General features: G+C 46.6%; 1 long non-coding RNA gene across 1 annotated transcript; it reads left to right on the forward strand.

Annotated features, from left to right (window-relative positions):
* The first annotated feature begins 2,520 nt into the window (after positions 1 to 2,520).
* LOC103659783 lies at positions 2,521 to 11,275 on the forward strand. The gene is made up of 3 exons (XR_567621.1): positions 2,521 to 2,591; positions 4,363 to 4,473; positions 10,810 to 11,275. It is a non-coding gene; the product is annotated as an uncharacterized LOC103659783 (long non-coding RNA).
* Positions 11,276 to 12,012: the final 737 nt, after the last annotated feature.

Raw genomic sequence — 12,012 nt, forward strand, 5'->3', positions numbered from 1 at the left:
CAACAGAGGAAATGGGAGCAGGCAAGACTATCTGTCCCTCATGCCCCTCAAGGCACACAAGAGGTGGCTTTGGGAAGGGTGACAGCCTGGGGATGAAGGGGATGTAGGGAATTTGAAAGAGCAGAGAAGACCCAGTCGCCACGTGTGTGTGTTTGTGTGTGTGTGTGTGTGATGAGGAGGGAGGTAAGAAGTAAAGGGTGTGGCATAAAGGATAAGAAATTCATTGAAGGATGCTCCGTGCCATCTGAAGAAATAGCAGTGAGGGGATGCCCCAAAAACTTGGACAGTGGGACTCCATGATACTGTACAGTTGCACTAAGTTGATGAGCTCCTCTGTGGGACTCTTCCCCAAACTTTATTGTCACTGAGATAGGTTGTATTATTGGTCCCAATTATTCACCTCATTAACCGCAAAAGGATGATACATCCTTCCTTTGCTCTGTGGTGTGCCTTCTCCAAGGCATAGTGGACATCTCCACCCCTTTGACATCAGACTTGGCCATTGGAATCTGAGCAGAAGTGACGTAGTGTAACCTGCAAGCCAACACTTGGAGAGCCATTATGAGGTTTAGCCGTTGCCCTTTGCCTCTGCCATGATAATGGCAGGTACAAGCCAATGGCTGCCCCATCAGCCTGGATCCCAGCATGAGGAGGAAACAAAGAGCAGAGTTGAGCTGCAGGTGAGCCATGCCGTTGTGTGCCGAGACTGAGACACAAACCTTCCCACGTAAGTCACTGCAACCTTGGGGTTATGACAGCATAACCTCTTGGACATGGATTATGCAAACCCACTTTACATTGTATGGGTGCTCCCTGTGATCCTGGGACAACGTGATAGAAGGAATGGGACTTAGACCCCTCTGAGGGAGGTGTGTCCTTGCCAGAAGGAGGTGTCCTTGGCCCTGAAGCGTGGGGATATCTCTGACAATCACCTGACCTGCTAAGCTGTCAGATCAATGTTCCTGCCTGTGTTTTCTCTCCCCACGGGAGAGCTGTAGTCACGTCTTGCGGGGCCAAGCGAAAGACTCTGTGCTTTATTCACAAAGTCTTTAAAGAGGAAATAACTGGGGGAACTGACCCAGAAAAGGGGAAGTTTGGGGCAGAGGGATTCCATGGACAGAGTGCAGGAAATTCCACTGAGTCAGTGTGGATGATCACGAGATGAGCAGTTTTAATCTGGAGGTGGGCGTGGGCGGAGAGGGAGCTGGGGTTCAGAGAACAAAGACTCTTGCTTTTCCAGGAACCTTAAAAGGGAGAAAAACTGAAAAAGAAGATAGAAATGCCTCGGTATTCCTATTAAGAGGGGGAAAAAAAAACCCTTGTCTGATAGTGGCAGTAGGAACTTAACGGGTTACTTGTGACAGAGTCTTCCAACAGAGACAGACTTTTCTCCATCAGTGCAACACTCACCAAGTTTCATGTCATCAATGAGGGCTTCTCATGCACCATTTCATGAAAGAATTTTGTGCAGTTTCTTCATAATTTGTGATAGAGCTGAAGTAGAAATCTCTCTGCATTTCACGGGACAGCATATGACAGAAGCTATATTGGGTGGGAGATAGGACTAGATGACCTCTCAAACTCTTCCAACTCAAACAGATTAATATTTATTATTCAGTGCTATAACTGATGACATTAAAATGTCAAAATTGACTTAATTAGGGCAAACAAGTAGAATTAAATCTGAAATGCAAACATACCATTTTATCATCTTTACCCCTGTAAGCCACATCAAATTATTTATAGGAATAAAGCAGGGTATAAATAAGTGAATGAATGAGTAAAATGTTAATGTTGCTGCCTAATGCTACACGCGACTAGTGGGAGTGAGCACTAGCAAGTTTTGAGAGGTGCAAGACCACGGAAATGGAACTTTCAATCGTGGGGAAACTTCTAATAGATTTGGGTGAGGACGGAAAAGGACTGGCAGCATGTATAAGGTTCATGAGTTCCAACACTTCTACAAAATGCTGGAAATGGTTCAAAAGAAAAGTGAACCATTAGGTGGTTCCCAGCAGGCACTGGTGCATTCCAACGAGAGTCGTGCCATTGCTATGGCTTTACGTTAATTTCTTTTTCATCCCAAATGTTCATTTTAGTTTCCTGAGAGGATTCCCCCCCCACCAGTGTGGCAAATTTTCCAATTTTGTAATGGAAGCCGGGAGAAAATGGAATTCTCTTTATAGAAATCCATTTTGTAGCCAACCTTCTTGAGATGTATCTCTCCCTGAAAGCAATTTCCCTCATCCAGTAGAGGCGGCTGAGGTGTTTAGGGCCGGCTAAGTGGATCGCTGACAATTTGCTCCTAGAGCTTGTGGGAGATTTAACAGCAAGGCCTTGTGGGGAAACGTGTTGAGAGCCATTCTCTCCAGGCCCTTCTCTAGCTGCACCGAGTTCTGTTTTCAGAACAGCGATTTCACAACGGAGAAGACAGGATATGGGGCGGTGGAGCTGGGCGTCACTTCAACACCCCAAGGCACAAGGTCAATTACCCTTTATATATCTTCAGCATGCTTTAGAATCTGCCTGGGGAATGGCACACTGCACCGAGGTAAACGGAAGACAAGTCAACAGAGCAGAGTGGTGTCCAGGTATGTCCCTGTCACAGATCAGAGCGGCCACAGAGGATTTGTTAGAAAGTGGAAGGAGTTTTCGAACGAGGACTAGAACTCATGTCTGGCTGGCTCCTTGCCCTGGCTTACATCCCCATACCACCTCTTTGGGGGCACATTTGTGATTATGTAATGGCAAAACAAAGCGTTTGGTAGTAAATTAGATCCGTTTTATACTGTGTGGGTGACTTGCATGCAGTATATCCCGCCAGGCTTTGATGCGTTCCAATGTGGGAAATGTACTCTTGAAGTATCACAACTGGCTCTTCTCCATCTGTTCATGTTCCCCATTTGACTCATCCCTCCTCTGTAAATACTCTCTGACTTGTTAGCAAGTTGGACAAATTTCAAAGCTCCGTGAACGAAGTGCGTGTAGGTCAGAAGTTACCTTCTGAGAGCCTCGGAGGACATAGCAACTTGCCTTACCGTGAGAATTGTTTCATCTAGTTGACACTCATGAACAACCATGTTTCTCATGCAAGCAAAGGGATGCAAATAAGGATCAGATGAGGGCTGGTGGGGAAGGAAGTCGCCAAAAAAGTGGAAGTTTATGTCCAGAGAGTAAAAACCTACCATTGGGACACGATAAAGAAAAATGAATGTTCACGAAGGTAACAGGCCAGAAAAAACATTGACAAGAATGAAGAGAAGAGCTCTGTGATTCTTAACTGAAGCTTGATGGGTGTCCCTGGTCTCCTCTGCCTGGTTCTCATAACAGCGTCTCAGAACACCATCTGTGACTTGCCGTGGTGGCGACACATCGTCATGGGCTTTCACGAGCGTGCCACCTGCTGCCCAGCCGCACAGGACGGCGAGTCCGTGTGGTGAAGCAACACCTGATTCCACAGGCGGAACAATCAGAGAAACTCTGAAGAGCACCTCGTAGAACTGATGGATTCTCTGTCTGTACGCCCAGGGTCGAATGCGTACTGTAAGGCAGATTTCACCCTTAAGAATATTAGCTTCCATTTTTTTGAGTATTCGCTATGGTCTGGGCACTGTTCTATCTGCTCTAATGGCACAAATCAACTTAATTTTCACAGTAATGAGGTAGCCTGATTTTTTGCCCATTTTTACAGATAAAGAGAATGAGACACAGAGAGGCAATAATGAGCCCAAAGCCACACGGTGTTTCAGGATTTGAACTCAGGCCATCTGGAACCAGAGTTGGAGCTCGTCTTCATGCACCCAAGTATGCATATAACCCAATCCAGTCAACAAAAATCCTGAGTGAAAACACCCACACATACACGCAGGTGACTGATCGCCTGACCAGAGCGCCCTCAGAATAAAAAAACTCATTCCTCCGTGCCTTGGCTTTCCCTTAAATCTAATGAGCAGAAGGTCCCAGCCAATCTCATTTAGTAAATTCGAGATCCCACTGTGTGCACTATACTTTCAGGCTGTGTGCTATACTTTCAGAGGTTCCAACCTTGTCTCCAGAGAGCTTTCAATCTCCCCACGGGACAGCACTAACCCTACTGAGAGTAATACGATGCAAATGGAGAGGAAGAAATGAGAATGAAGGCTTCTGATGGGGCAGGTGCTGAAGAGAGGGGGAAGCCCCACACAGGACCTGGTATCAGGAGAACAGTCACTGCTTGCCAACGCAGCTTCCTTCTGCCAAGGAGCGGGCAGAGAGAATGGACACCCAACTTCTAATGATGCCCGACTGACTTGTAAGTAGGCCAACTATATTCTCTTTAAAAAACCTAGTCATTTCACATCACCTTTTCTCTCTGTGTTATAGATACTATGAAGAGATTCACAAAACAACTGTTTCATCCAATCATGGGGTTTGGACTTTCATGACTCACTTTTCCCCAAAGATGAACTGATAAATCTTGTCTATTCTTCATGGGTAAGTTCATGCCTGAATTAACCAAATCTTTTACTATTATGAGGAACAGATATTCAACCCAAATTAACTCAGGTCAAATGGGAATTTATTGGCTCATAAAATCAGGAAATCAGAAGTCTAGGAGCAGCTAGATCTAGGAACCCAAATCATGTTGTCAAGACATTAAGTCATTGCCCCATATTAGCACGTGTGCCCCAAATAATCATTTCTTTCTTGCCTCAGAATGTCTCTGACATTCCCAGGCAGGCTTTGTTCAAGAGGCAGGCAACTTGCACCTATCCTCCCGGCTCAGCAACTTCAGTGGAAATAGGACTTCTCTATTCCAACACCTGAGCATCAATCATTGAAAAGACTCCAACTGGCCAGGCTTCAGTGGTGCCCATCCCTTAGGCCAGGGGATGGAGTATTCTGATTGACCAACCTGGGTCATGTGCCCACTCTCAGAGTGGGGTGCAGATGAGACTCGATACATGAAAGCCCCGCCATGCCTACATGGTGTTGGGGGAGGAAGCTTCACCAGCACAAGGAGACTAGGAAATGGGGATAGCGTGAGGGAATGGTAAAGAGCTAGACCCACAGAGCTGTAACTGATACAACCCATCTGAGGGTGCCTAAGAATTTCACAATCTTAGAGCTCTTCAGTTTCTCTTATCCGTGCTGCTGAGCATGACTAAGTGTGCCGTGCCTAGAGATGGCTACCTCGGTGTGATTTATGACTACGAACAAATGTATCTTCCTACAGTTGCAGGGTTCTTATGATGACTCATCTCTTGCTATTAGCAGCCACTTACACTTGTCTAGCTGTCATGGCTGACAAAGCACTCCCACATACAAATGATCTCACTCCAGCCACACAGCAACACGGAAAGTATGTAGGGTGGCCATTGTTATTCCCATTTTATGGATGAGGAGGTGGCGCCTCGGAATGGTTAGTGGCTGGTGCAGGTAAGTGGCCAACCCAATTGGAAAGCGGGGTCTTCCAGCTCCAAGATGAACACAAGGGACATCGGAAGCTTTAGGTGAACCGCGGGGATGTTTCTGAGGTCACACAGTGACTCAACCCCTGAGATAGGGTTAGAGTTGGAAATCATGATCTTCCACCCAGGTATTCATGACTAGAACGCTGGCCTCCTGAGCCTGTCTTCAAGCTGTCCAGAACCAATGCCAAAAAGCTCCGTTTCAAAATGTACTCGGTGAGGGCTCCGCGGGCTGGTGTGTCCCCGGCGCACGCCGGAACGCTGCACATGCGCACTTGGTTTCCAGGCTGCTTTTAAAAGGAGCCAACACAAGAGATTTGTGCTTGTGAATTATTGTACTTGTAATGAAAAAGACTTACAATACGTGCCTGAGACGCTCACATGTTGGATGTGCGTGCGGCTTCAGGCTGCTAATACAGCATCTAACTGCCCGTCCTGCTAATAATGCCATTAAAATTTTTGTGAAAGGTAAGTTAACTTCTTTGGGGATGCCCATGGTGGGAGAGGGGTGCAACCTGTTTCTGGCATTTCAGATGGTAAGGAATAGGATTAGAAGGTGCAGTCAGAACACTGTAACTCGTTACAGCTGCTAATTGGGCTCTCATCTGACAAGCACCTTATTGCCTTACAGGGGAGGGAGAAAAGAAAACAAGCAGCCCAGACAATTAGGGACCAAACAAAATTAAACAAGTCCTTATGGCCATAGGTATCGGGTATAGTGCTTTGCCTTGCATTGTTAGCGACTCATGCATTATGAAGCACTTAGGGATGCTCGTTAATGGGGTCTCTCTCCCTCCTGGAGGGCGACTTGAACATTAGACTCTGTGACTCAGGTGCAAAAACTCTGCTGTATTAGCGCGGGCGGAATGATGCTTTCCTCTCTCACAGGGGTGTAGTGAGGCTTAATTAATTGTTGGGGAAGCACTTTGAGATTCTGGGATGAAAGGCACTATAGAATGATAATAAGTTGCATCGACAAGGTACATTTCTTCAGCGGAATTCCAGGCACTTTACAAACATTAATTAATCCTCATAACACCCTGGCGAGGCAGGTAAGTTTTCCCAGGATACACGAAGCAAATCCACCATGTTAGGAGTAGATGGGAGGCTACCGCTCTCTTGCTCTGAGCTCACTTTATTATTTATTCTTGGTGGGAACTTCCAGAAAGGCTGATGTGGACCCTGCTTCCCAGTAGTCCAAACGGTTTGCCATTCGCTTTTGATTACCCACAAATATCGTATTCTGCGGGAGCACTAATCATTCTGCTTGGGGGACACGTGTCCTGTGCAAAGCAAGTCATAAACAGCTGTCATTCCAATGGATATTAATGCCTATTGTCTCCCATTCTGGAGCTCTGCGCCTCCCTCGCAAAAAGAGAATGGCGGAGGAGTGGGGGACATCTGTTTCAAAGACGATCTGCAGCCATGCTGGAGAGAATGCACCTGGCTTCCACTTTCAAGCCCATGTAACCAGTGGCTTCTTGGCCTTTCTTTGTCACCAGCACATTTTATATTTTACATTCTGGTTTTTTCATCTCCGTGCAGCAGGGGGAAATGGAATTGAGGAGGTGGGAGGGGGAGGGAGTTCTGGGCGGCATGCAAACAGGGCAACCAACGTTTCTAGAACCACGGATCTGTTATAAATCAGTGGTGCAGAAGCAGCTCAAGCGTCAGGACCCAAAGAACTCCCCCAAACCCCAACCATTCTGCAAAGGAAATAAACCTAAAGAGGAAAAATAATCCTCCAGCTAGACAAATGACTTCAACATGCTGAGTGGTCAACTTGTCAGTCTTGAGTGGCTCTCCGATCAGGCCTCTGTACCCACACTCCTGGCTTTAATTCTGCACACATTCATTGACTGCAGCTTTTCAGTTGAAGAGGAGAAGAAAAAGAGCAAAGAACATTGCGGGCTGTCATTCCTCACAGGCACCCCACCCTAAGGCAGTGGTTTCCCAGCCATGCTCTTGGGCTGCAAGGAAAGCATGGGGCCCATGAATCAGCATGTCATCCCACATGATATAGGGGAGATCCCCCAACAAGGGATGGGACGGTTGTTTCTGGGCTGCTCTCTGATCAAAGGGAGGGTAGTACATCCTGGTCAGGTGTTGGATTTTGACCAAAGGCAATCTCTGAAACTGACAACCATTTTTTGAGGTCCCTTTTAGCTCTAATAGTCTATGGTGGGATGACTTGGTAAAATCCCCCCCTTGCTTGCCTCTGCAAAGCCCCCCGACCAGCGTGCCTTCAAAGGCACGTAGTATGGACAGGTATGGATGCCCTCAGCCCTTGGGATGGTTGAGCACCCGAGAAGGTTGCCTTCCTTCATTTGGGAGTGCTTTCTATTTTTTATCTTCTCTGGGTTTTGTGACATGAAAAAGATGGGAAGTGCTAAGTTACTTATTGGCATTATAGACGAGTGACCGGAGCCAAGGGATGCTCAAGTGACTTGCCCATCGCTGTACAGTGAGTAATACATGCGGGTCTGTCTGATTCCAAGACTGAACTCTCAACCACTATTCTGGGAGTTCCCAATCCCGGCTGCCCATTAATACCAGTGGAGGAGATTTAAAAAATACCCATGCCTTGGGGGAAGCCAGCTCCATCCGGGATTCTGATCTGACTACGCGTCAGGGTGGGAGCTGGCCTTTGCTATTTCCTTGGTCTCCCCCGGTGAGCCTAATGTGCAGCAGTACTGAGAGACACGGAGCCGCAGGACACCGCTCCTGCCCTGGCACCTGTCACTGAGGGATCATAGTTGCCCTCGGAAAGTCAGTGAGGAGCTGTGAATCACCTACCCGATGTAGCGGAGGCAATCTTCCATTTTCCCTCACATATCATGAGAGTGGAAAATGCATTCAAAAGTTAAAAAAAGTCCAAAAGCCAAGCCATAGACTTTCATAGTATCATGTCCAGAGAACTAAACAATTTAAAATCCTGAATTATGTGTTCAATAATTTAATAGGTAACTGAGAAGCTTCCCTGGCTCCTGGGGCTGGGGTTGGAGCTTGCTCTGGGCTGCCTCCTTCCTCCCTCTCCTCCCGTTGGGGAAGTTATAGAACCCTGTGGTAGGATTATTTCCCAGGCGCCAGGACCCTCTCCGTCACCTCCAACAAGGTCTCATAGCCTTTTAGTCTTCACATCTCCTTCAGTGCCTGGATAGGTATCTGGAACCATGATGAAGGAAAGGGGTCAGGTAGGGCCTCAGTCCCCTGCCCCCATCCCCATTTGACAGCAAGGTTTTCTAAGCTGCTGCCAAGGCTTGTGGCAGTGAGACCCTGGGCTGGGGGTGGACTGAAGAAGAGTGTTGATGCCTATGGGATGGGAGGGAGTTGGGGCAGGTGATGCAGTACTGCTCCCACGGAGGAAGTAATCTCCAGCCTCTCCAATCGGACGATGGCCTCTCGGAGAAGGCACGGAGGGGAGACCCCAGAGCCCTCCATGGGAGGAGGGTCGAGAGTTCACCACAGCTCCGCTCCAACAGCCAGCCTCAGACACCTGCTACGGCCTTGGGGGGCAGCCAGCTCTCTCTCCCAGCCCCATCCAGCAGGAGCTTGAAATCTCTACGGGGTAGGTTTTATCACCTCCATTTGAGAGGTGAAGCAACAGGCACAAATGGTGAAGGGACTGGCACGAGATATACCACTGGTAATAAGTGGAGGAGTGAAGGCCACGATCAGGGCTTTTTGGCTCCAACTCCAGTCATTTGGCTCCAGTCATTTCTGTAATCCAGCATGGTCGTTTGAAAAGAGCTTGGGGTGTGGGTTCTTCTAGTTTCACACTCACATGACCTTGGTCAAGGCAGTTAAGGTCAGAGCAGAGATTACATGAAATAATACTCATGTGAAAGTGTCTGCCTCTGCCCTACCAGTAGCAAGTGCTCGAGAAGTGTGGGAGGCGTGGTAGTGTGAGAGCCGAGGAGCTGAAAACAAGAAGAACACTGGGTCTTTGGTCCTTAGGAAATTCACAGTCATGAAGGAATGAAGGACAAGGTAATAGAAGTTAGGCCCCTGGACCCTGGAGTCATACCGTCAAACTGTGTCACTTCGGGGATGTTACTTATCTTCTCGGTGACTCAGTTTCCCCATCTCTAAGATGGGCATAATGGCAGTATATGATCCAAAGGGTTATCCTGAAGATTAAATGAGTGCATGTAAATACTTTGGACAATGCCTGGTACACAGAAGTCTTGTGATAAGTGTTTGTTGTCAGTACTATTATATAAACATGTAAAAATGTAAATAAAAGATTTCAATAACAGTCAATAAAAACAATGGAAGAAATGGCACAACACAAAAATGAGAACTTTCAAAATGTTCAAAGGAACAAAGTTCCTGCTATGTTTGGAAACACACGCAGGTACAATTCATGGTCAGATGGCAAGTGATCTCATTCTTAGTTGATCACGAAGCAGAGTCCAGGGGACGGCGCCAAGTAGTTCTTTAAAAACACATGGTGTTGTGTCCTTTCTCCACTTGGGCTCTGGGCATCTTGCTGAAAGGTCAGCAAGTCCTCTGAACTTTCCAGTTTCCATCCTGAGAAAGTCTTTGGTATAGAGAATTGATTTATCTTGCTGTTGCTACTGTGACCAATTAGCACAAAGTCAGTGGCTTAAAACAACACAAATGTATTATCTTACAGTTTTGGCAATCAGAAGTCTAAAATCAGGGTGTTGGCAGGGTTGTGTCCCTTCTGGAAGTTTCAGGGAGAATCGATTCTGTCTCCTTGCCTTTACCAGCTCCTGAAGTCGGCCTATATTCCTTGGCTGGTGGTCTCTTTCCCCATCTTGAAAGCACAGGTGTGACATCTTTTCTCCTCTCTGACCTCCGCCTCCCTCTTATAAAGACCCTTGGGATTCCACTGGGTCCACCAGGATAATCTCTCCATCTCAAGTTCTTTAACGTAGTCACATCTGCCATCTGAGGTAATGTATTCACCGGTTTTGGGGATTAGCATGTGGACAGTTGTAGGAGGCCATTCATTATTCAGCCTACCATAAGTATCTATGATTCAAACACGCCTTTCTCTTGCTGATATGGGCGGCCTTGTTTAGACTAATAACATGAGCTATTATGCAAATTCTTCACTCCACTCTGGGTAAAGAAGGGAAAAATGCCAATGGTGAGGGGAAATGAGAACCCTATCCATATAACAATTGCTATGGGAATTCTGGTGGGGGTGGCAGTAAGGGAAGGCTCTTGCTAGAACTAAGAATGTTAAAATATCTTGGGAAAGGAATAGGTCCAAAATTTATTTTATAGCACTTGAGTATGTGACGCCTATTCTAAGCACTACATAGTCATTCGATCCTTCTAACCATCCCACGAAGTGCATTCGATTATTATTATTCCCATTTTACAGACGAGGAAACTGAGCTACAGTCAAGGTTAAGGGATATGCCCAAGGTCATACAGCTACAAGTGGCAGCTCTTCATGAGATGGTGTTTGATGATCTCGAACAGCTGAACCCTTGGTTCCAGCCACCCTTCAACAAACACTCTCTACTCGGGGCTTCTTACGTCCTTGAATCCAAAATTTTCTGGTACAACACGAATATCAGAAGTAATTTTCACCTACTGGAGTGTCTTTGTCTCACCTCTGGAAAGAACGAGCCCCAGGAAATAAAGGAGGACGTACTTTTAGAATCCAAGAGCTGAAATAGACCTTGATGATCGCTCTGCTCATCAGAGTTTCCTGAACTTCTAACCCTGGGGGCAAAGCAGAGTAGCTGAGCTGGCCTGAGGGTTCAAGTGCTTTGCCCGGATTTCCTGCCTCAAGCAAGAAAATGGCTTTCAAGTCTCAAATTCTAGCTTAAAAATTCATGAAGCATTTCGCATTCTAAACCTATAATGTCTCTGTTAATGAACTGCTTTTTCAAAAAATAAATCTTTAAATAAGATTATCAAAATATTATGCAACATATAGCCGGTGATTTTGAGGGTCCCCCAGACCCACCTCACAGCTGAAGACATAATTTCCACACCTATTTAAACAACATAGACTCTAGCTCCACCTACTCGTAAGTCTAAGCTCCAAACTCATCAAATGATGGTTTAGACAGGGCTTGGACACAATCCACTGGGAAGCAGAAAGGCACCAACTGCTGGCTCATGAATTGCATGAGATGCTGTTGTCAGTCTAAGTCTTAGAGCTAAGAGCTGAATTCTTACTCTTACTTCTAGAATCACTGCAAATCAGATCATCCAAGCTGGTGTGACAGAAGAGGCAGTGGCAGTAGATGGGGACATCAGGACCTTCCCTTCATCTTGGGCCTGGCTGGGCTCCTGGGGACAGAACCGCTGCTTTTAATAGAGAAGCACTAATGGTTGGCTGCATGGACAGAGAGCAATGGTGCTGAATCCCCTTAGGACTTGAGGGGTTTTTAGCTTTTGTTAGAAGCAAGTAGCAACTATTGTATGGCAAGGGAGAGCCAGATCATTGGGTTCAAGTTTAGTGGGTTTTCCCAAGCAGAAATTGTTAGGGGCAGATTTAGGGCAGGGTTTGGGGAGGTGGGGGAGTTGAGGGTGTAGTGAATGACAACAAATTCACTAAATAAGGCAAGAG

The sequence above is a fragment of the Ursus maritimus genome, unplaced genomic scaffold (assembly GCF_017311325.1).
Source record: "Ursus maritimus isolate PB19 unplaced genomic scaffold, ASM1731132v1 scaffold_1, whole genome shotgun sequence".
In the NCBI taxonomy this organism is placed as follows: Eukaryota; Metazoa; Chordata; class Mammalia; order Carnivora; family Ursidae; genus Ursus; species Ursus maritimus.